The following is a 25,615-nucleotide window of genomic DNA, read 5'->3' as shown; positions in this document are numbered from 1 at the left end:
TCTAGTGGGGTCCATGGAGACTGCTCCGAGCCAAGTTTCAGGGGTGACTGAATCCTTTCTCACACACAATAGAGACTATGTGCTCCCTGATAATCTGCAACAGATTTTTTCCAGGGCTCTACAGATGTCGCTGGAAGCTGGTCATCTGCGTCCTGGCAGAGTTTCTTCTGTGAGATCTGTTCCTTCTGCTTCTCCTGGGAGGGACGTTGAGGATGTTCTGCTATCCTGTCCGGAATCAGAGTTGTCGGCTCTGTCGCATGCGACCCGTCCAGCGACTCTTGATGAGGTTGACCACCCGGAACCGGACTTGTCTGATGACGAGGGCCTTGAGCCGGAACAACCGGCCTTTACTGGTCTTTTTCCTCCGGCAATTTTTAAATCCTTACTCTTTAAAGCGTCACAAGTGGTGCAACTGGGCCCAATGGTTACTGGAGAGGTCCCTCCAACACCCCAAAGGTCGTTTAACCCCCTTTTCTCTGAGCCTACTAAATCTGTCAATTCTATTCCAGCTCCTCCACTTTTCCTGGATGTTATTCAACGCCAGTGGTCGTCGCCTGGTTCCGCTCCAGCTCCTTCTTCCATGGACAAGCGTTTGTTTAATGTGGCTCCCGACATGGCTAATCTGCTCCAACTACCCACAGTTGATGCCCATGTGGCAGCGTTACTGCCTCACACTGCCATCCCGGGTGAACCTGATGAAGGTCTTCATCCTGAGGAATGCTGTTCTGACCAAACTCTCCAACGTGCTCATTTGGGGGCGGCTTGGGCGATTAAATCTGCCACCACGGCCTCCTTCTTCAACAGGGCGACACTGCTTTGGTTAAGCAAATTGCCTCCTGAGGACTCCAGGCTGCAGCAAGATTTAAATAAAATCATCGCGGCAGTCCAGTTTTCGGCAGATGCCACCCTCGACTCTGCCTGCTTCGCTTCGAACTTTATGGCTTCAACGGTGGTGGCACGCTGGCTTGTTTGGCTTCGACATTGGAGGTGGATGCCCATCACAAGTGGCGCCTGGCATCTTCCCCCTTTACGGGGGGCAATTTATTTGGCTCTTCTTTGGAACCCTTTCTCATACAGTCGAAAGACAAAACGCAAAATATTGCCTTCTTCGCAGCGTAAAACTGACACTCGATTCTCTCCCTTTTTCTGCAGGCCTCCTGTGAGGGGATCTGACTGGGGCACTGGAATTTCTCATTCTCGGGGGTCCTTCATACCTAGACAGTGGGGGACCCAAGACAGGCGATACAGAGGTAGAACTCCCCCTGGCAGGTGGCCCTTTCGAGGGGGAGGAAGCCATCCTTTTTGCCGTCAACGATAGATGCAGGTCTGATGGTTCCATTGGTGGCAGGCTAGCTCTATTTGCTGACCAATGGGACATTCTCACATTGGACTCTTGGGTCAGGGATACGGTAATATCTGGTCTATCCCTTGAATTTCTCTCTACCCCTCCAACTTTCTTTATTCACTGTCCTGTCTCTAAAGACGGGCACAAAAAGGCCCTCATGGATTTGGCCATGAAACACCTACTGGATATTCAAGCCATCCAGCAGGTGCCAGAGGATCAGATGGGCCAAGGGTTCTATTCCTTGCTCTTTCTGGTCCCCAGATTCTCGGGTGTGTGGACACCTATTCTGGACCTTAGAAGATTGAACCGTTATGTGGTTTATAAACGGTTCAAAATGCAGTCTCTTCAATCTATTTTGGCTGGCATCAGGAAGGGCAACTTCCTCACTTCCATTGACCTCACTGAGGCTTATTTACATATTCCATTTTCCCCCCACATCGCAAATATCTGTGGTTTTATTATGCCGGTACGCATTATCAGTATTGTGCCTTACCATTTGGACTGTCTTCTGCTCCCCGTGCCTTTACTAAGGTACTTGCCACCTTGGCGGCTCATCTCCGGGCCATCCCTATCCATGTCCAATGTTACTTGGATGATATTTTATTTCAGTCCTCTTCTGAACATCTCTCCTTAGAGGATCTCCAAGTAACTATGCATTGTCTCCGAGGGCACAGTTTCTCTATTAATATAGCGAAAAGTCAATTGGTCTCGTCGACACGTATTCTACATCTGGGGGCAGTGCTGTCCACTGCTGGGGGCAGTGCTACATCTGGGGGTGGCTGCTGTCTCCACCCACAATGGAGAAGGGGTGTTGGTCCTACCTGATACGCAACTTCTCGTTGGGTGGAGACAGCAGCCAGCCCCACCTTTTGACTGTCCGGTCTTCCTTGTTAACCTTTCTTTCTTTCTCCCGAGACACCGAGTCTGTTTGTCGTCTTTGTCAAAAGCTGGATATTCCTAGCAACAAGGGCAGAGCTTAATTTTGCTACAGACTCAGTCCTTCAAGCTGAACAGGCGAGAACACCCATTCCTAGCTGCTGTCTCCACCCAACGAGAAGGTGCGTATCAGGTAGGACCAACGCCCCTTCTGACCTTCCCCAGTTGGTTTCCGACAAGCAAACTCAATGGGGAAGGCTGGATTCTCTTAACAATATGTTTCACTTAACAGCTGCTGTGATTGATTTAAGAACCATGGCAAAAATGGTAATAAAATCTCATTTACCTTGCTTACTAACAGAAATTCTGGTCCCGATTGTGGTTGTAAGTCAAGCACTACCTTTGCTAGGGATGTGGTATCTTTTTACCTGAACAGAGTGTTCTGTATGGATGGTATCAACTGGTACAGAATGCAGCCGCAGAAGCTATACTGAGTGCCCAAAGAAGGGCACATATGATACTTCTGCTCCACGTACTGCACTGGGTGCCAGTTTGCTTCTAGATCCAATTCAAGGTGTTGTTATCTATAAAGCCTTACATAGCATAGGACTGGTTTACCTACAGAACCATCTTCTCTCCATCACATCAGCCCATCCCATTTGCTCAGGCAGGGAAGGCCATCAATGGGAGAATTCCGACTGGTGAGGTCAAGGAAGAGGGCCTTTTCTGCTGCTGCTCTTGCTTTGTGAAACATTTTGCCACCCAAAGTGAGGAAAGCCTCCAATCTTCTGGCCTTCCACAAAGGGGTCAAAACCTGGCTATGTAGCCTTGTGTGGGAGACACGGGCCCCCACAGAACCAGGGAGCTAGTTAGTCCCATGAGAACTCCCTCCCCCTCCTGTATTAACAACTCTTAGTCTCCCCGTCTTGGATCTCTCCATCTCTTGCAATTTTATAATGTTTTTCATTTTTCATTTTATAATCTTAAATTATTTGGTTTTAATATTTTATTGTAATGATTTAATTCTACACCACCTAGAGCCCTTCTGTGAGGAAGATGAGTGGTTAATAAGTTTGATATAGAAATAAATTAAATAATATCTTTTAGGCACAATATCTGCTTATAGGCAGCTGTCTCTGTTAACCCTATTAATATTACATTCTGAGTCCATTTTTCAAAAATGCCCTTCAATATGTCCAAGGTTAGAATATTTTGCTCCATTCTATAAATTGTAAATTGAGTTTATGTGTTCTCTTTTAATTGTAATCTTTGGTTCCTTCTAGTTCTCTCTAATGTCCAATCTTCACAGCCCCATCTTATCACTGTTTTTAAAAATAATTCAAAACAAAAGCATTTTCCTGTGAGAAAGATTCTTGTAATTCCAAAATCTTATTTCAAATCCATCTGGACTATTAGTTCGTTTGTAATTTTCCAAAATCTGAATTCTAATCACCCTTTTGCTATCTGTCTGTCTCTCTTTCTCTCTCTCTATCGTCTATCGTGTGTTTATATGTATGTATGTGTGTGTGGGGGTATATATATGTATGTGTATATACACACACGTACGTGTACACGCATCTGAGTGCCTGTGTATGTCTGTATGTACCTATGTATGTGTGTCCGTGTGTGTATGCCCATAAACTTGTATTTAAAACTTATTTTATCTTTTCCTAAGGATTAAAGGAAACTCACCTGATGTTTTCAGGCTTGTCAATGCAAAGTTTTCTAATATAGCTAAAATACAGTTAATAAGCAATTTCTCAGAAAGTGATTAGAAAAGTAAGTATGCGAATGCAGTTTCCTTCCAAAGGTGCCATGGTTTGAGCAAGATGGCTACTCCATCATCTCTCAGACCTCCAAACCCACCAGAGACCACTATCTGTGGTCTTCTCATGAGAAGCAGCTGTGTGAAGCACTTGTGGGTAATCTCAAGTCCTCTCCTTATCTGGAGAGAGGTTCAAAGAACTGGTCTACTTGCAGGCTGTTCATTCTTCACTGCAGTCATTGGCTCCACTTCTTGTGAAGCCGTCTTCAGTCCACCATTTCTTTTTTCAGAAAGCACCTTATTCATCCTTGAAATCATGTTTTTCTTTTGCTGGTTTCTACCATCACTTCAAATCTGGTCTCATTTCTGTTCTGTGTTTGGAGTTATCCTGCTGTGAGGTGCAGGTAGACAGTGCTTCCAAGCCTGTTTATGTATTTTTTCCAATTTCAGTGGATTGGAAAGAATTAAAAGATGGACATTATTGAATGATTTGTAGGATCTCTCTTTAATGAGCTTTCTCCCATTGTGTCTTGTCCTGCCCTCAAGTGTTTTGGAGAATGTCAACCCCCTCTCTGAGAGAGCCCCTCAAGTACTGGAAGACAGTTATCATGTCATTCTTAATCCTTCCTTATAGATTATATTTTCCCTCCTTTCATTTTCTGTAATAAGCAACATCAATTTTTTTTAAACAAGGTGGTGGCAGTGAGTTAATGTGTGCATGAGTTTGTGGCCATGAATCTTCAAGCCTCTTAATCTTCAGGCCTCTGTTTACTCTCATTTATTCCATGCATATTCTAATGTCAGCAGTGTACCACTTGCACATGCAGATACTGTAAGTCTTTACAATTTTATAAAAAATAATACTTAATATTAAAGAATTACATTTTCAGATTTTAAAATAAAGGTTTTTTTGAAATTTACTTAATTTTATATCTTAGTGTTCTGTTTATTTCAGCTTTTTGCACAAGTAAGGAAAAGATAGAAAAGGTTTCCTGAAGAAGAGGACGTTCAGTTAAAGAACATTCATCCAGAGGTGGGGTATTAAGATACCATCTTAATCTTTGAAATACAATAATCAAAAAGTCAAATAGGTTACAAATAAGAGGAACATAATGTATGATCTAGAAAAATGGATGTTGCTCCAGATGTTGCTGAATGACTTTTCCAGGCATCCCTCTATTGCTCTTAATTTTTATTGTTGTAAACCTGTTACTGAGGTCCTAAATTTTCCTTGACCCAACTATGAGATTGTCAGAAATCAGTTTCTCAAATGCATGGCTAGTAATGTTTTTCTTTGTCTGACTATTCAATCTAAAAATCACAAAAGACCCTTCTGCCATGCAATTACCTAATTTATATGATATAGAATCAGGATTTTTGCCTGTGGCTACCAGAAAGATCAAGATTTACACTCAGAACCCTAGTATGATAAGATTAATAATATTAATTGAATAGGTTTTACAACTATATAATAAAGAAAGAACACAGGATATTGGGGTGGGGTGGGGAGAATGCAGTTTCTACTGCATTTTATCTACTCTGAAAGTATAAATCAAACTTCACAATTTACAAATTTCACAAGCAACCCGGGGGGCGGGGATGACTCTCTTAACTGCTTCAACTTTTTTACTGCCTCTCCATTTTTTTTTAATAGAGAAGATTAATTAAAAGAATAATCTGAGCTCTAAACTATGAAAGTGTGCAAAAGTTGGCAGGGAAAAAGTTCCAGTTTTAGGGAAAATGTTTCCATTAGTTGGTGTTAAATAGAACAACATTTAAAGTATCTTAAGTCTTCCTCCTATAAGAAGTAATAGGAATTTAAAACTAGTGTAACTAGTGGGGACAAAAGAAAACACAGTAAAATATCCAGATAGATGATAGATAGATAGATAGATAGATAGATAGATAGATAGATAGATAGATAGATAGATAGATAGATAGATAAATTTAAGATAGCATAAAAATATAAAACCTGTTGAACTGTGTTAACTAAACATATAAAATATATTTATAAAACTTGTCCAGTTTATTTACATCCTTGTTTAAATACACATAAGAATAAATAAGAAAAAGTAAAATGGAGGAAGTAAATAACTTTATGGTATACAATATTAGAAGGGGCTGGAATTTAGAATTTCTACAGCAAACAGTTTAAGCACAATATTCTTCTTGAGATAAGAAGTGTCAAACTGCTCATTACTAAAGTATATTTTTTTACAGTTGTTACATTGGTTATGGGCTAATTGAAGTGAGTCTATTGCTCTTACTGTTTTGCTGGGCTTCTGGTTTTGCAGTCATTCTTCAAACAACATGCTTAACTGTTACACTGCTGTTGCAAGTAATGTTGTAATGACTTTGGTAATTTTTTCAGTAGGTAGAATTTGGTATGACTTACCATCCTATCTGCTTGTTGCCCTAGTCAAAAACTGAGGAAGCAAGGGATTTGTTTCAAGTTTATTTTACTCAGAATTGTAAAGTACTATAGCATATATTGTCAGCCCTCTGAGATAATACAGGTCAGTAAACAACAAAGCAAAGTATTCAAGAATACTACTTTACTGTTGTAGAGCATAATAACATCTTAAAAACCTCCCAGAGTATTTGTCTACCCCCTTACACCAAACACAGAATGAAGGCTTTTTTTATGATGAGTTCCTTCTCATGTCTTCCCTTTTCCCAGGGCTGAGTGGTTGTTCACTTTCTCTTACCGTTTATGCATTATTTGATCACTGTACCCCTCTACACATATACTGGGAGTTTATTTAGCATAGTGAGAACTTTTGCACTATATCAGAGCTGGCAAGACATTGTGCATCAACAGGACAAGGGAAATGTGAGCATTGGGTGGAATCTACTTTTTTAGAGATGCTTTTTGTTGTTATGTTGTTTTTGTTGTCTGGACTGCCATTGCATTATCTCATTCTTATTTATGCTAAAATTTAAAAGAACTATAATGACCTGACTCTTCACCCAGGCCTTTGGCAGGGGAGAGTGACACCCCTCATTCCATCATATATGGCAGTAATGGTGAACGTTTTCGGCACCAAGTGCCCAAAACGGAATGTGCGTGTGCACCGGAGCACTGGAAACCACCTGGCTGGTGCACATGCGCACGCAGAAACCAGAAGTGCAGCTGACGACGGTGCACGTGCCCACAGAGAGGGCTCTGCGTGCCACCTCTGGCACACGAGATAATAATGATAATAATAAACTAGCAGATAAAACAGACATCTAAAAGACTAGGAAATGGCTAAGAGCAGAAAAGTTGAAGAAAGAGATAGAAGGTCTAATTCTTATAGTCTGTAGAGATTCTCAGTCATCCAGGTCATGGTTGTCCCAAAGGTGCTTTTTCCAGAGGCAACTGGACTTTATTGTTTTTTCTTTGAAGACATTTTGCTTCAAATCCATTCAGGTTGCCTCCTGAAAAAACACCTTTGGGACAACCATGTCCTGGATGACTGAGAAACTCTACAGACTTTTAGCTATCCAATTTGGGATGAACACCTTTGAATGGTGTCGGAATAGGAATGGATTTCCAGAGAAAAAACTGCAGACTACAGGAATCAGGAGCACTACTCAGGTGACCCTGAGGACGCAGATAAACTTCCAAGTGTCTCAACAACCCTCTAAAAGGATGCAAATGACCATCAGTCTGCAAGGAATATAAAACTTTCCGTTCCCCACTATCCTGTCAGAGCTGAAGATGCTTCTTGGATGAGAAGCGAAACATCTTCAAAGAAAAAAAAAAAGTCCAGTTGCCTCCTGAAAAAGCACCTTTGGGTCTAATTCTTATCTGCACATGACCAAGTCTCTTCTGATCCAGGTTTCGAAGGCAGATACAGGCACTAATAAAGTCTCTTACTGCACTGCTAAGCTACGACAGATGGCCATTCATGGGTGTTGGTAAAATTCCACTCTTCCCCACAAAACAACCACCCATAGTCAATGTAACCCAGTCCCACCAGCTGGGTCCACTAGTCACCAGAACCAAGCCCCCAAACAGGAAGACAGTCTTAAGTCCACAAGCCAGGTGCAGAGTTTGCAAAACAAGGTCCGTTTGCCATAGTCCAGAGTCGGAATCTGCAAAGCAAAGTATGGGAATCAAAAAGCTGAAACACAAGAAGTCCATGAGTCAGGGTTTACAAAAGTCAGGGGAATGCATGCCAAGATAAATGGTTATTCCCAACAAACACACTATACCCTGACCTCTGGTTAAATTACCCTGAGCCACATGTTCCTTATGAGGAGGGTGGGGCAGCCTCCTCATGAGCAGCCTTGCAGACCTCCTCTGAGCTTCCCTTCACTCCACTCCCTGCACCAGCAGATTGGGTGGGGGAGGCAGCTGTTCCTTGTCAGAGGGGATCTGTTGTCTTTCATTGCTGCTGTCAAGCTTCAAAAGGTCCTTTTGCTGTTGCAACTATTATTGCTTCTCAGCTTGCCAATGAAGCGGGGGAGGGGTAGATAGAACTTAGGTTCCAGACATCAAGATGCCAGCCATGAGAAACGTGTACCAGAGCCAAAAGAATTTCTCACAACAATACCAGGAGACTCCATTGGACAATGTGACCCGGTCTAATAGGGGGAGGGCAAACCTGAACTTTAACTATGTGGGTTTGCACGGAAAATGATTAGATCTGGTTTTGCCCTCATCTTTGCCAATATGATGTACTCAATAAAGTTTTGCATTAAGAGATTGGATTGTCTCAGCCGTGCTTACTTTGATTGGGTTTGTTGTTGGAACGTTGACAGCTGTTGCCCATCTGCAACTGATTCTCCCCTGCATTCATGAAGGCAGGCAGCTCCCAGTCCAATTGACCACTTCCCCCAATGCCAGAAGGGTCTGGGCAGGGTGGATTTGATTTAAATCATAATTTTTAAAGAGCAATTGTCATCTCTGTCCCTCAGCGGCTTCTCCTCTGACCCGCTGTTGACTCACTAACAGTCCCATTCACTTTAATGAGACTGGCGGTGGTGCAGCAGTGACACAACAAGGTGAGGGATGTGGCAGGCAGCAGATGATTGAATGCCTCCTAACAGGCGCTGTCATGATGGATCTGAAATGACAAGTGCTCTTTAATATTTTATTTATAAGCTGTTTAGAAGGTTTCACTTTCATTTTTACTACTTGCTCTTCTTCCTCACACTTAGAGCCTGTTGGTATTAGATGCATTTCTCTTCAAACAATCATACAGTTTGTAGTGTACATAGATTAGCAAAATAATGGGATTAAGGAATATTCCTGAACTTTGTTTTATGATTTATCTCATGGCTACTATGAAATTGTGTGAATGCATCAATGCAGTGCATGTTATCTCAGCATGCAGAGCTTGGATTCATTGAATGAATTTACCAAAAATGTAAATATTGCAGAATATACAGCTTCATGCTACATAACTAAGCTTCATTTCATGCTGAATAAACTAAATTATTAATGTATCTTAAATTAAAAAAAATCTTTAGATAGATTTTTTTACTCCTAGAGCATTTTATTAAAATAAATTCGATAAAAATAAAAAAAAATGTGATTTAAATTAAAAAAAATCCAATTTAAATGAAAAAAAGCTGATTTTTAAAATTTTATTTTTTAAAAAAGTCATCTATTTTTATCTACTCTGGGTCTGGGACAGCATCATCCTCAGCCCCTGGAATCTCTGGATGTTCCAGGCAGGGTGGATTTGATTTAAATCGAGTTGATTTAAATCACAATTTAAATCATGATTTAAATCACTAGTAAAAAGGCTTGATTTAAATCATAATTTTTAAAGAGCAACTGTCATCTCTGCTACTCCTATCCTACTATTGACTCACCAATAGTCCCAGTGTTGCAGAATATACAGCCTCGTGCTACATAACTAAGCTCCATTTCATGCTGAACAAACTAAATTATTTATGTATCTTAAATAGAAAACTATCTTACGATAGATTTTTACCCCAAAAGTTTTTTATTAAAATAAATTCGATAAAAATCAAAAAAATCCGATTTAAATAAAAATAAATCTGATTTAAAAAAAAAATCATTGATTTTTATCCACCCTGGTTCCAGAGGAGATGTGGCATCTCCGTCAGATGGTTCTGGTTCCAACTCCTCTTCCTCCTCTGAACCCAGATCCAACAGGGCTATAACAAAACCTTAATTGAGAAGACAGCCTCTGCAAAGAAGTTGAAGAAACAATGGACTACCCAGTTAGCTGCTGTAAAACGATAATACAGACAGACTACAAACAACAGCATGATAAAGTAGCAACAATGATGCATTGGAATATTTGCAAGAAATGCCATTTGCCTGCAAGCAGGAACTAATAAGATCACAAAATAGATAAAGTAATTAAAAATGAAACTAAAATGCCCTGGGACTTTAGAATTCAAAGAGACAAATATCTGCCAGACAAAATCCCAGACTTTACTGAAAAGAAAGACAAAGAATTCTGGATGGTGGATGTGGCAGTACCTGGAGATAGCATAACAGAAGACAACTGGAGAAAATCACAAAATAGAAAGACCTGCAAATAGAAGTAGAATGATAATGGCAAAAGAAAGCAAAGATAGTACTGAAAGTAATAGATGCCTTGGGTACAATTCCAAAACATCTGGAGCACCACTTGAATACCATCCGCATTGACAAAATCATAATCAATCAATTGCAAAAAGCAGTTTTATTTGAAAGAGTTTACATCCTGTCACCATACTTTTAACACCATCAAGCACCAACATCTGACTCTCCCATGTCCTTGGGAAAACTCAGTAGGTAGATAAAAATACTGAACAGTCTAAACATGTGGCTGATTGTCAACCATAACTATATTCTGTTCCAAATTGTGAACTGGCCAGAGTTGCTCTGGTGTTGGACAGTGCCAAAGTAAAATAAATAAACAAGCAGCATTATTTTTGTTCTCACTGTTTTCCCTCAGCAGCTGTTTATACTAAAAATCTGGTGGTTGGGATAAACTTAGAATAAAAATTAGGAAAAACTCCTATTTTAGTCCACTTCAAACAAGAATATTTTTAAAAATTCTATTTTTTTTTGTTCCTGTGCAGAAAAAGCATCATGGGATGTGATACTATTAATTTATAATGTGTGTATGTGTTGAAAGATATTCATAAGCATCAATCGCATGTGTCAACCTACATGCTTTTGTCAATTACATTCCAACCTTACCAGATTTGAAAGAAGACCTCTTCTCATCTCTTTTGCCTGAATGTAAACTGCTTAGGATTTCACAAACCAGGCCACCTTAATACCATAACAATAGAGTATCACTACTTGAAGACTAAGTTGGAGGTACTTTACTCAGGTCATCATGATGGCCTGAAATGTCTCATTGTGTTTTTTCCATGTTACAAATGATCATTGAAGGGTTGCCTCCTCTTTAATAGGAATGTTTTCATAACCAATTAACCAATTTGTTGGGCCTTTCAGCAGGATAGGATTCCAGTGTCTAAAGAAGTGGGCTGTGAATTAGTATTCCCGGAAAAGGGATTATGTTTGAGAGTAACAGCCAATAAATAAATTCTCGAGCAACAGGAAGAATTTCTTCTTGCATATCTATGAAGTACATTACTGTCCTTCAGCATCTATGCCCAGCTGGAAGAAATATAATGCTGTTGGCAGCCAATCACCAGCATGCCAGCCTGTTGGCTGCATTCAGAATTGTTTTGACCCTGATTGGCACCCCAATTCTGATGTCACTCAGCATTTATCAGAATAGAAAGAGTCACAATTAAGAAATTGGCTATTTCTTCAAAAGTAGCCATTTGATATGTCTCCCTTGAATGAGTTCGGTGTTTTCTTGGGAATAACAATTTCTCCTACCATGCAGTCTTCGTTGCCGAACTTCAAGAAGTATCAGTAACAGTAGCAGCTGGTATCACAGCTGGGAGACAGGAGAAGATGCCAACATCTTCTCCTGTCGACATCAAAAAACTACTGACTATTGAACAAAAAACATATAGGAGGTAGAATGAGGATTAGTTTATCAATAAATATGCATACAGGGATTCTGGATTTGTGGAGTGTCAGGAAAATTAAAAGTTCGGCTGAGTTGAGAGAGAGGGGAGAGAACAATAAAATGGTTTGTGAATATGTTCAGAGTAAGAGAGAGGGAAAAGAATCAGAAGGGAAACTGAGTAACAAACAACAAAAATGATATTAACGTTTTAAGATTTAAACTTAAGTCTTGAATTCTTCAATATTTTATTGGTTTGGATAAAATAATTATGAAAAAAATTGGGATGAAATAAAATTGCAAGAGAAGTAAATGTTCAGCTAGCTCATTTATAAAACTATAGATAGAAATATAAATGGTGACATATGCAAAGGCTTTTTCAGAAAAATAAAAGTATATTTTTTGCAGTTACACAATCACCACTTAAAAAAACCCCATTCAAATGCAATTATCATAATACCTAGTAGCAATAGTCTTTGGGAATCCTAATAGGCACAACTACAATATTTCTATGGTTTTCTAAGGTTGTCTGCAGTGTTAGTGTCTCTTCACAAATGTTATATTAGGTCTGGGTTCTGCCATAATGTTGTGGGGCAGAAGTTTTATCTTGTTGTAGAGTTGCTCAATGAAACATCTGCTTTTAATTTAGGCGTTTGAAAGGAGAATAATTGTGTGTTAATGAATTATAGAGCTTCTCCCCCAAATTTTCATATACACATTAATAGTTTATATTAATTTATATAATTTACCGTATTTTTTGCACTATAAGACGCTCCAGACCATAAGACGCACCTAGCTTTGGGGGAGGAAAACGAAAAAAAAAATCTGCCTCTGCCTCCCAGCAATTTGCCTTCTTGCGGCAAATAGCAAACAGCCTGGTCAGCTTCATTTAGCACAAGCAGCAGATTAGCGGTTGGATTGGCCTCCTAGAATACTGCCAATCAGCTGTTCCAGGCTACGGGTGTTGCCGCCTCTGTGCATCCCATTTTCAGCTCTGCATGCCCATTTACGGGCCGTTCCAGGGCTACCTGGAATGGGCCAAAAATGGGATGTGCAGAGACCAAACATGGGGCGTGCAGAAGCTGAAAATGGGATGCGCAGAGGTGGCGATAGGCAGCATTGATGGGCGGCGGCGATCCCCGCAGCCTGGAACAGCTGATCGGTGGTATTCCAGGAGAAAGAGGCGGGCGGTGGGTGGGGCCTCGGCAACATTTGCTCTATAAGACGCACAGACATTTCCACCCAGTATTTTGGGGGGAGAGTACGTATTATAGTGTGAAAAATACGGTACTTCAGAGGCTTTCACTGGATTTAAGCAATTTATAAATGTGCTTGGAATTAATACCTCAAATCTGAGCTATTGCAGTTACAATATTATTACCAGCAGTACAATCAAAGAGGAACAAAATTTATAGTGCTTTTAAGACAAATCCTTCAGTTTTAATAGATTAAGTGAAACGTCGGAGATGGCTCGGGAGTTCATGGCTTTCATGACGGCCATGGACCTGACCCAGTTAGTTCATGGCCCCACTCACGGGGGGGGGGGCACACGCTGGACCTGATTTTTGTCTCTGGCCAGTGGTTGAGTGGTCTTATTATAGGGGATATAGACATGAAACCCTTGTCATGGTCAGATCACTCACTCCTTCGTCTGGACCTTCGAACCGCTACACCCCGCCGCAGGGAGACGGACCCAGTTAGATGGATCTGCTCCAGGTGCCTGATGGATCCTGATAGGTTCCAGACGGAGCTTGGGCCAATTCCTGAAGATCTGGCACACGACTCGGCCGAGGACCTGGTAGCTGCCTGGGATCGGGCGGCTGGTGGGGCCTTGGATCGAGTCGTGCCTTTGCGGCCTCTGACCCGGTGTCGATCCCTCACGGCTCCTTGGTTCACCGAGGAGCTGAGGGAGATGAAACGCCGGAAAAGACGCCTAGAGAGCGGTTGGAGGGCCAGTCTTGCTGAATCTGACCGAACACTGGTAAGGTCGCATATTAAGACCTACCTAGTGGCGATAAAGACGGCAAAGTTTAACTACTTTTCCGCCTCTATTGCATCATCAGGGAATCGTCCGGCCGCCCTGTTCAGGGTAACCCGCTCCCTGCTCCATCCGGGAGCACGGGAGGATCCCTTGGAAGGCAGGGCGGAGGATTTCGGACAATACCTGTATGACAAAATCGCTCAGATCCGGGGGGATTTGGACTCTGACTGGGCCTCTTATATGTGGAGTGCCTCAGGGGTCGGTCCTCTCGCCCCTCCTGTTCAACATTTATGTGAAGCCGCTGGGCGAGATCATCCGTGGCTTTGGGGTGAGATACCACCAGTACGCTGATGACACCCAGCTGTACATCTCCACCCCAGGCCACCCCAATGATGCCCTTGAAGTGATGTCCCAGTGCCTGGAGGCTGTGCGGATCTGGATGGGGAGGAACAGGCTCAGGCTCAACCCTTCCAAGACTGAGTGGCTGTGGCTCCCGGCATCCCGATATAGTCAGTTGACTCCATCACTGACTATTGGGGGCGAGTCGTTGGCCCCCACAGAGAGGGCTCGCAATCTGGGAGTCCTCCTGGATAGGCAGCTGTCCTTGGAGGAACATCTGACGGCTGTAACCAGGGGGACCTTTTGTCAGGTTCGCCTGATCCGCCAGTTGCAGCCCTTTCTTGATCGGGATTCCCTGTGCACAGTCACTCATGCCCTCGTCACCTCTCGCCTTGACTACTGCAACACTCTCTACATGGGGCTCCCCTTGAGGAGCATCCGGAGGCTCCAACTGGTCCAGAACGCAGCAGCGCGGGTAGTGACCGGAGCAGCATGGTGCTCCCATGTAACACCGCTCCTGCGCGAGCTGCACTGGCTCCCAGTGGTCTTCCAGGTGCGCTTCAAGGTGTTGGTTATCACCTTTAAAGCGCTCCATGGCATAGGGCCTAGCTATCTTCGAGACCGCCTGCTGCCACCGATGACCTCCCATCGACCCGTGCGCTCCCACAGAGAGGGCCTCCTCAGGGTGCCATCAGCCAAACAGTGCAGGCTGGTGACCCCCAGGGGGAGGGCCTTCTCTGTGGGGGCACCTACCCTCTGGAATCAATTGCCTCCAGAGATAAGGAGAATCCAAGACCTCAGTGTCTTCCGCCTTGCCCTTAAAACCTTCCTTTTCCAGCAAGCCGGGCTGGCCTAATTTTTTAAGTGTTTTTAAGTGTTTTGTTTATTGTTTTTAATTAATGGGGCCAAATTTATATATATATATTTTAACTGTATTTTAATATTTGTACTTGATGTTTTTACTTGGCTGTTCACCGCCCTGAGTCCTCAGGGAGAAGGGCGGTATACAAATTTAAAATAAAATAAAATAAAAAATAAATAAAAGTACTGAATGGAGTAGAATACAATTGCTGCCATATTAGTATAAACCTTGGCTGGTTTCATGTATTTATTATAGTGAAAATTCTTGTTAGCAAAGGTATGCTAACAAAGCCATAATAACAGTAATCAAATCAAAATTTATTATGGTCCTACACCTCTATAGATAATAACAGTAATCCCCCAAAGTTTGGCTTCTCAAGCTGTCATAGTTTAAAGTATTTTAATTAATATATAATTATTGAAAGTGGTAGATCTATTTCTTGTACTGCCCTAACCCTAACCTGAATGAAGTAATTAGTTTTATTCAAAGGATTAGTTACCCAATTGATTTCCTATTTTAGAGAGATACAAAACCACAGAATTGCAGCCTGGTCTACTATATAAAATCTGTTGTGTTTTGTATATAGTGTATAGTTGTCAGTTGAAGTTCTCATTCTGGTCTTCTGTTGGAGTGAGAAAATACTCTCTCCTAATAGGTTGTTTGGCTGATCAGTTGGATATAAAAGGAGCTATGTCAGCCAGGGAGTGAGGTTGCCTCACAGACAGTATTGAATAAAGAACTGTTAGAAATCACTCTGGCCTTGCCTCCATTCTTCTCCCAGAATATAACAAAATCCATGTTTATTTGTAAATTATCACATCAATACAATGCTGCATCCAGATGCAAACTAATGTAGCTTGGGTGTGACTTACTTCAAAACTCAAGGTTTCTTTTCTGTTATATGTGATGTGCGTATACAGCAATTAATACAGAAAACTGAATTGCTGTTTTTCTCCTTAAAACAAAATGGGCCTTTTCTGTAGTGATTCACTACTCCCAAATGTTTCATTTTTAAATAATGCAAGTTGATTTCAAGGTGCTGAACTAGTATAAATAGCAAATTACGTCAGAATATATTAAATCAAATTAAATGGCTTGCCACTTATTTTCTCCTTTCCCCACCTTCTTTGGTTAAGCTATTCAAGTAATGATTATTTGAACTGGTGAGGATGAACTATCCAATAACTCTACTTAGATTCAGCTGGAACTCTCTTGAGAGCTGTCTGTGTGGGTCCTTCTAAATCAGGTGTCAAACTGGCAGTCACTGGGCCAGATGTGTCACACGCAGGCTATGCCCACCCCAGCTCCACGAAGGGAATCACAAAATGTCACATGACAGCAATGTGACGCCGCGAATTTGACCCCTGTGTTCTAAATGGTCTCTCTGGCCTGATACAGTTCTTTGCTTTCTTCTGAAGCAGCAGCTGCCACTGCCTCTATGAAATTGTCACTCAGAATGGTGAATAATTAATTGTTTCAAAAGTATTTTACCTTAGATTGGAAGGAAAGACTAGAGCCTGGAGAGAGAATGAAGGATAGACACCAGGCTGAAATCAGACAGATTTACAGTATGGCCTGGTAGTTAATAACCATGACTAGGATGGAACCTAGCATTGGGTATAATGAGTTATTTAGTGTTAACCAGCCGAAAAATCTTTTTTCAGTCTAGCTCTGAATTTATTCTCTTTCACATCCCATTTGTGGTTATGTATGCAAATCTGGTGAGAGCAGCAAGATAATATCTTTGAGCCTCTTTAGGTGGCCTCTTGCGTGAAGCTGATTATATTGAGTGGAACCATTAGCATACGTATCTGTTTTTAAGAATGATTATTATTTATATCTCACTTTTGAGCATGTGAAATGCCTTGCAAGTAATATATAATGGAACCATAAATACCTGGAATCTCAGATTTGTAAATTTGGTTTTAAAAAAAGTCTAAGAAGAAAAGAGAGCAGACATGCATATTCTGCTCTTAGATATTATATTTAAAATGCTGAAGATAGCTAGGAACAATATATTGCCTTCAGATTTTGTTCAATCTCATTTTCTGAACTCATGCTAATTCTCCCTCCTGTTTCTGAGACTTGTGGAGACTGAAGTTTTGTTTGGGTTGAGACATCTTTCAAATGTTATTCCTTAATATAGAGCAGGGGTGTCAAACTTGATTTCATTGAGGGCTGCATCAGGGTTGTGTTTGACCTTGGGGGGCTGGGGTGGGTGTGGCCAGGGTGGGCATGGCTAGGGTGAGCATGGTCAGCTCAACATCACTTGTGTTGGGGGTGCCTGTGGTGGCCCGAGATCTCTGCCAGCAAAAATGGGCTCTCGGGCTCTGTTTTTGGCTGCAACAGTCTCCTACAACCCTCTGCCAACGAAAATGGAACTCGGGAGGGTCACCCGCGGCCCTCATAAGCTTCTTTTTCAGCTGCGATGGCCTCCTTCAACCCTCTGCCAGTGAAAACAGAGCTCCATTATCGCTGGCAGAGGCACCGTGGACCAGTCCTTTGCTGTCTACAGGACAGCCCAGCGGGCCAGATCTAAGTACCCCGCGGGCCAAATCCTGCCCCTGGGCCTTGAGTTTGACACCCCTGATGTAGAGGATCAGTGCTAGGATACAGTGCATAAATGTATTACAAGTAATCAAAGGCCTTTGTGAGAAATAAAGCAGTGTATGAGGACTAGGGTTTTAAATTATTATTCTAAAATAAAGCATTTAGAGGTTTTCAACTTTTTCTCTATTCCAGTATAGTACAGACTTTTTTTTTTTTTTTTTTTTTACAAATGAAGGCGAATATATGTATCTCAGGATAACGTTGTAGGATTCAATTTGGGTCGGTCACCAGGATCAAAGGTTTAGTTTTTGAGTTTTTGGACTCATGCTGGAGCAAAACCAAAACCTCTGGTCCTGGTGATCAACCCAGATTGGATCCTGCGAACTTTTTTAGCCTTAGCCATGAAAGTCGGCTGGGTGATTTTGGGTCATTCTCTCTCAGCCCAACTCACCTTACAGGGTGGTTGTTGTGGGGAAAATAGGAGGAAGAAGGTAGGTTGGATATGTTCATCCCTTGAGCTGTGTGTAAAAGTAATAAAGATGGGATACAATAAATCACTTATTTTGTTTGTGTTTAAGCTGATTTAGAAACTTTCCCCAGAAAATCCTGAATATTAGCAATACGTACAAAAAGTAGGAGCTCTACATTCAACCCATCATATTTTTCTTTCTTCACAGTATGGAAGTGGTATGCCATTGCCTAGGATGTTTTCCAATTTACCAATCTATTTTGCAGGTGTGATATTCCCCATAGTCTCCCATTCTAGTACTAACCATGCTTGGTCTTGTTTCACTTTTAGGCCCAGGCAAGATTTTCAAATTGCTGCCACCTGCTGGTGGACTCGAAAGATACATATATATTACTATATGCACATTTAATTGCTCTTCGAAGTTTCTGGCTTTGATGCCTAGAGCTAGAACATTTACTATTTTTTCATTAATCAGAAAGAATTCAGTTCTACCTTTTCTAAGTAACAAATTTTACTAAAACACATACGGTTGTATGCTACAGCTCACAAGCTAGAAATACTATGGGTAACTATTCACCTGTTTTCTAGAAAAACTATAGGCAACAAACTGGAAAAAATGGATGCTTGTTGAAGCCTGCTGAAAATTTTAGAAAAATCAAAAATATCTTAAGACTTATCAGGATTCATTCCAACATTTATTCCAATTAGCATTCTGGGGAGATAGTTGAATTCAATGTGTGTAAGTAGCATGTGGCTCTTCATTGTCTTATTAAAGTTAAGATATACCGTGTTTCTCTGAAAATAAGACTGGGTCTTACATTATTTTTTGCTCCAAAAGATGCATTAGGGCTTATTTTCTGGTTAGGTCTTATCTTTGGGGAAATACGGTACAAAATGCACCCATCTGGCTGACAATCTTAATGGGCTTATTTTGGGGGTAGGGCTTATATTACGAGCATCCTGAAAAATCATGCTAGGACTTAATTTCCGGTTGGGTCTTATTTTCGGGGAAACAGTATAAAAAGTTTTCATTGATGAACAAACAAAATCAGTAGGCTTACTTTTTAAAAATTCTTGTTGAGAAATATTATGAACAAAGCCTACAAGTAACTATACCCTTCAAACTTCAACTAATTGCTGAGCACATTGTAAGCCGCCCTGAGTCTTCGGAGAAGGGCGGCATATAAATCAAAATTAAAAAAAAAAAATTAATGTATTAAACTTGTATATTACTTCTTGTTTGGAATTAGGATATAGAGAAGCCTCATTCCAGCGTTTAAACAGTTCTAGCTATCACCTCCATTGGTAGTAAAATTTGAATGGATAGATTCTAATTGGTTCAGTGACCTGTTAGTTTTACAATGGAAATCTTTTATTTTTTTTATTTTTTTTTAAATAGTTTTTATTGAATATAAATATTAAAAAAGACATACATAACATATACACAACAAACATTTACACAACATATACACAAAAAAGTATAGTTTCTTCTTAAGCATTTTTTCAGAGTGATGTTCTACAATTCTACTTATAATATAATTCTTCACCTCTCTTTAGTCTAATAAGTTTTAAAAAAAAGATTTGAAAACTGATGCAGAGATCCGATTACTGGGAGAAGAAATTTAAAAAGAGACTGAGACGACACAGATCACGTTTTTTATGATTGTGAAAGAACAGATTGAGAGAGGTAAAGCAAGAAGACAATAAGGACTAAAGAAAATAAAAATTAAGTGAATTATTAATTTTGAACTGTTTAATTAGTTAATAAGTTTAATATTTGAAAGAAATATATAAGTTGACAATATTTTTATAGCTATAAATTGTATTGTGAAATTGTAGTTAGACAAGGAATTATTGTTAAAGTGAAAGACTGATTTTTATACAAAATAATAGATGAGTTGATTGTATTTCTGAGATAGATTGATTGAAAAGGAGGTAATTGAAAAGATTGCTAATTAGAAAATTAAGAAAATTAAATTTAAATCTTGATTGATAAGTAAATAGATTTATACTGTGAATAAGAATTAATTGCTCAATTGGGATAACTGGCAATATAATATAATATAACTATATATAAGTTGTGCGGTGTATAAGTAGTATTTGGAGGGGAAAAGAGATATTAAGGAATAATTTAATAATTGATGTTAAGGTTGGAAAGCTTTACACGAATATTAAAAATGTCTACAACATCCACCATAACAAAGACAGGGAAAAAACCTACAACCAATACGTTAGTAATGACTCCTTCCCCCTCACAACAAAAAACAATAGATAGCATGATGGGGAAAGAAAAAGAAAAACTGGAAATGGCACCTAATGTAATACAAGATATGTTTCAAAAGATCCAGGAAACACTGTTTCAAACACAAGAAAAAATAGCTGAAAATCAGGAAGAAATGAGAACGTTCCATGCAGAGATCAGAAATGAATTAGGAGAAGTTAAGGAAGACATCAAGACCATGAAGGATAAAATTGGGAGCATTCAAAATTCTATAGCAGAAAATGAATTAAGAATTAGGAAAACGGAAACAAAAATAGATCATGTGGAATTAAAAGTAGAAGCAATGCAACAAAAACCCCTACAACTAAACAAAGAAATGTCAGATTCCTTAGCCATGCTCGAAATGGAAAAGGCCTCATACTTCTTGCGTTTTCAAAATGTTCCAGAAGAAAAAAATGAGGATTTAGAAGGAAAGATGGTGGAGATTATTGCAGGAATGATACAAAAAGAGCCAGAAGAAATAAAAGGACAATTGGAAGAAACTTACCGTGTACAAACCAATTATATAAGAAGACACAGATTGGCAAGAGAAGTCCATGTTAAATTTTAAAAAAAATCAATCCGAGATGAAGCCTATAAGAAATCTAGAGAAGAAACGGTGATCTATAATGAAAAAGAAATTATAATTTTAAAACAGATACCCCAAAGAGTAAGAAATCTACGACAACAATATCAGTTTTTAACACAACTACTGATTAAATACAAGATAATGTATAGATGGCTGCCAATAGAGGGGATCTTAATTACGTGGGAAGACAAAAAATATAAAATAGACACTCTAGAAAAGGCAAGAGAATTTCATAACACACATTTTAGACTAGAAGTAGAACAGGGAAGCAAGGAGGAAACAGATAGTAAAAGTCAAGAAGAAGAACCAATAGAAACAAATGAAGAAAAAGAAATAAGACAGAGGCAAGAAAAAGAGAGAGAACAGAGAGAAGGTGCAAAACCTAGGGAACGGATGGAAACAAGAAACACAAAAAAACAGATACAATAGGCAATGGATGAACAGATCAAACTCTTTTCGGTAAACATTAATGGCTTAAATGCCCCAAAGAAAAGGAATCAAATTTTCACAAAATTACGAAAATTAGAAGCAGATGTGATATGTCTGCAAGAAGTACACATTCAAAAAGATTATCAAAAAATCCTAGAAAACCCCAAATTAGGAAAACTATATCTTTGGTCCAAAAAAAGAAAAAAGGAGTAGTGATTTACGTAAAAGAAAAAATACAATCTAAACTAGTTTATACCGATGAGCAAGGTAGAGTGGTGATGGTTGAATTAGAAATAGGAAAGAGGAAAATGTTAATTGTAGGGATTTATGCACCTAACCAAAAACTACAGGTTTTTTTTAAAGACCTACATATAAAATTAGCAGAATTAGAATATGATGATATTTGTGTAATAGGGGATTATAATGCAATAGTAAATGCAAAGAAAGACTACAAAACTGGGGAAAAAAAACAAAAGAAAAAAGAAATACTTCCAAAAGAATTTTTTACTATGGCTGAAGAACTAAATTTGGTAGACGTATGGAGGGAAACACATGAAGAAGAGGCCCAATACACCTTTTATTCCCATCCGCATAACTCCTGGTCAAGACCGGACATGGCATGGATGACCCCAAATATCAAAATAGAAGTAGAAAAAATAGAGATAGGCACAAACCAATGGGCAGACCACAATCCACTATTCATAAACTGGAAAGGGGAAAGAAGACGTAAGAGATGGACAATGAACCAAAGATTATGTAAAGAAAAAGAATTTAATTTGATGTTAGAAAAGGAAGTAAAAATATTCTTTCAGATAAATAAAATAGAGGAAACCTCTTTACAAAACACATGGGATACTTTAAAAGCATACATAAGGGGCCTAGTAATAGCATATACGAGGAAAAAGAATAAAGAGAAGAAAAAACAATTAGATAATTTAGAGAAAGACCTAAAACAAATAGAACGAAAACTCCAGGAAAAGCCCCAGAACAAAACAATAAGAGAAGAATGGGGAATGATTAAGCATAAATTGAATTTGATAAACCAAATAGAACTAGCCCAAAAAATAAAAATGGTGAAACAAAACTATTTCGAACACGCAAATAAAACGGGCAGATGGCTAGCCTATAAATTGAAAAAAGAACAGAAAAAAAGAATGATATACCAATTGAAAGATGATAAAGGAGAAACTCAACATAGTAAAGAGGCCAAAAAAGAAATTATTAAGAAATTTCATGTGAACCTATATAATCGGGAAAATAGAGGAAGATAAAATAAAACAGTACATAGGAAAATCAGGAATGCCAAAAATCACAGAAGAACAAAGAATTACCCTCAATAGGCCAATAACTAAATTAGAATTAGATGAAGTACTGAAAAAGCAAAAAAACAATAAAACACCGGGACCCGACGGATTACCGGTAGAAATATATAAAACAATGCAAGAAGTATTGGGAGAGAATATGTTGCGATTATGGAGAAAGCCAAAATACCAAATTCATGGACGGAAGCCATAATAATCATTCCAAAAGAAGACACAGATCTCCAGTTAATACAAAACTATAGACCTATTTCATTATTGAATGCCGATTACAAAATATTTGCAGCAATCTTGGCAGAAAGGATTAAATTAGTATTAAATACATATATACACCCAGACCAAAATGGATTGCTGCCGGGACGCCAAATAAAGAACAATATGAGAATAATACTTAATGCTTTAGAATATTATGAATCACACCCGGAGAAGCAGGCAGCGTTGGTTTTTCTTGACGCCCAAAAGGCCTTCGATAACCAAAATTGGAAATTTATGATTGAACAACTACAAAATATGCAAATTGGGGAAAAATTTGGGAAAATTATAGCAGAAATCTATACCAAGCAATCAGTAAGGATAATTATGAATGATGACATAACAGACAAATTTAATATAACAAAAGGAGTTAGACAAGGCTGTCCACTTTCTCCCTTATTATATATTCTATCATTGGAAATCCTGTTGAAAAAAATTAGAGAAGACTTTGCTGATGACTTAGTATTTTTGACAGAAAATCCTATGGAATCTATACCTAATTTGTTCCAAAAAATAGAAGAATTTGGAGAAGTGGCCGGACTAAAAATCAATAAAAGTAAATCGAAGCTAATTGTTAAAAACCTTACGGAAATTCAAACAAAAGATTTGATAGATAACATATAAATTCAAACAACAACAAAAATAAAATATCTAGGAATCTGCTTATCTACAAGAACATCAGCAATTAAAGAAAACAATTATGATAAATTACTAGAACAAACAAAGAAAGACTTAGAAAAATGGGAAAATTTACACATTTCATTCCTAGGAAGAATTTTGGCCATCAAAATGACTATACTACCTAAATTTTTATATTTGTTCCAGGTTACCCCAATTAGATTAGATAAACCGTTTTTTGAAAAGCTGAATAAAATTACATCTAAATTTATATGGCAAGGGAAAAGGCCACGAATAAAATTAAAACTGCTTCAGGACACAAAAGATAGAGGTGGAGCTGCACTCCCTGACTGGGAGATATACTATCAAGCAGCAGTACTATCGTGGGTCAAAGATTGGATAGAATTAAAGGACTCTAGAATTTTAACAATTGAGGGACACGAACTTCAAACTGGCTGGCACTCCTTTATGTGGGATGAGAAATACAAAACACATATTTTAAAACACATACAATAAGGAACTCACTATTACAAACCTGGCTTAAAATTAAAAAACAACATTATATGAAGATACCAAGTTGGCTAGCACTGGCTGAATCAATTAGGCACCCAAATTTAACAGATAAGACAAAAATAATTAGGTATAAAGATATAATTGATTATCAAGGCAAACTAAAGACAAAACAACAATTGGAGACAGATTTACACAGAGGAATAGACTGGTGGACTTACACTCAAATACAATCCAAATATAGAGAACATATAAAAACATATGAAATTTACAATCAAAAACAAGAAATAGATAAAATTATATTAGATTCAGAAAATTAATTAGTAGAATTTATAAATTTCTCCTACGCTATAAATTGGAAGAAGAGACAGTTAAAGAAACGATGATCAAGTGGGCTCAAAATATCAAACACACAATACCTTTGGAAAAATGGGAAAAGTTCTGGCAGGTAAACCTAAAGTTAACGAAAGCAACGGCGTACAAGGAAAATCAACTGAAAATGTTTTATCGGTGGCATATGTCTCCAACCAGATTGGCAAAAATACAACCTAAAAATAGCCCAATTTGTTGGAAGTGCAAAAAGGCACAAGGGACTTTCTATCATTTATGGTGGACGTGCCCGGCAGCAAAGAAATTTTGGTCTAACATTAAAAAATGGTTGGAACAAATAACAAAAACACAGATTGAAAAAGAACCAGAGACATTTTTATTAGGAATATTCAACAAATCATACCCTAAGGATATCAAATATCTTACAATCCACATATTAACTGCTGCAAGAATAACCTATGCAAGAAATTGGAAACAAGAAAAAATACCAAGTGAAACAGAAGTAATAGGGAAAATTTTAGAATGCGGTGAAATGGATAGGCTAACCAAAGAATTACAAGAAAAAGAAGAATCAGATTATTATAAAATATGGAATAATTGGTATAATTGGTTAAAAATTAGAAATATACAAAAAATATAGGGGATATATTACCGATTTATATATATATATATGTAATACAATGGAAATCTTTTAAAATGGTGCAATGCAGCAGTGTTTTATTTCCTGACTAATTTAGACATTCTCCTAAACGTCATGACAATACTGTCCCTGTGATGTCTAAAGACTTACATGGGAAGTTACATTTAGTAACTGAATACAGATCGTAATGGAGAAAAAATCTAAGAACATGACCACGTCTAACTTCTACAATAGTTTCTGAATTGACTTGTAAAATAATAAAAGTAGTTGGTCTGGCTGAAATTGTTTCATTTATTTGTTCTTTGTTCCACTGTGATTCAGTAGAATGAATTGTAGTGTTACAATGAGTGTAAGTTGTAGGAATATGACAGTTCCTCAGTATTCAATTCCACCCAAAATATTAGTTGGTATTTGACCATTTCCTTGTTACTGCACATTCTACTAAATTATATTGAAGAACTACATGCCACTTGTGGCTCAGGTTGTATGCAAAATCTACTTTATAGAAGAAATCATAGGACACTTATTTGGAGGAATC

General features: G+C 38.8%; 1 protein-coding gene across 50 annotated transcripts in view; it reads left to right on the top strand.

Moving 5' to 3' along the window:
* Positions 1-25,615, top strand: part of CXXC5 (CXXC finger protein 5) — a 167,571-nt gene that overhangs the window by 83,129 nt on the left and 58,827 nt on the right. For 27 of the 50 annotated variants that reach the window (XR_015733566.1, XR_015733562.1, XR_015733557.1 and 24 more), the window contains one exon: positions 4,942-5,019. The exons of 21 other annotated variants lie outside the window; for them this stretch is intronic. The gene's annotated coding sequence lies outside the window, so the exon portion shown is untranslated. Of the gene's footprint in view, positions 1-4,941; positions 5,020-19,687; positions 19,818-25,615 lie in introns of those variants that run through there. 2 more of the 50 variants (XM_087891244.1, XM_034411695.3) reach the window with 1 other exon arrangement.

This window comes from Pantherophis guttatus, chromosome 3, assembly GCF_059756535.1.
Source record: "Pantherophis guttatus breed Tessera chromosome 3, ASM5975653v1, whole genome shotgun sequence".
Taxonomy (NCBI): Eukaryota; Metazoa; Chordata; class Lepidosauria; order Squamata; family Colubridae; genus Pantherophis; species Pantherophis guttatus.
Note: the sequence above shows the minus strand (reverse complement) of the source record. Positions and strands in the feature narration are given on the sequence as shown.